The following is a 359-nucleotide window of genomic DNA, read 5'->3' as shown; positions in this document are numbered from 1 at the left end:
CCTGATGCCAAACCTGTCCCCCACTCGTGGCCAGTAGCTACATTCTGTCAGCATTTTGTTTCTGGGATCTGTGAAGACTTGAGTTAGATGGACTACCACGTACAGCTGGAGCTCTGGGGGAGACTGCTGGTGTGTAGAAAACAGGATAGCAGTTACTTTTTCATCTGCAGTTTTGAGTTGCGAGCAGAGGACCCACCACCCCTTGGCTCCAGCATGTCTCAGTCTCTGAGGAGCGGAGGATGGAGGCCTCCAGGGACCCCACAGCACCCAGCCTGCCCCAGGCTCCTGGAGCAGCGTCAGGGAGCTTGTAGGCATAAGGAAGAGACCAAAGTCTGCATGTAAGAGATACCAGTGAGATC

At 54.3% G+C, this 359-nt stretch overlaps 1 protein-coding gene across 1 annotated transcript in view; it reads left to right on the top strand.

Annotated features, from left to right (window-relative positions):
• Positions 1–359, top strand: part of LOC104514745 (aquaporin-7-like) — a 6800-nt gene that overhangs the window by 3887 nt on the left and 2554 nt on the right. The window lies entirely within an intron of this gene.

The sequence above is a fragment of the Eurypyga helias genome, unplaced genomic scaffold, assembly GCF_000690775.1.
Source record: "Eurypyga helias isolate BGI_N326 unplaced genomic scaffold, ASM69077v1 scaffold30389, whole genome shotgun sequence".
NCBI lineage: Eukaryota > Metazoa > Chordata > Aves > Eurypygiformes > Eurypygidae > Eurypyga > Eurypyga helias.
Note: the sequence above shows the minus strand (reverse complement) of the source record. Positions and strands in the feature narration are given on the sequence as shown.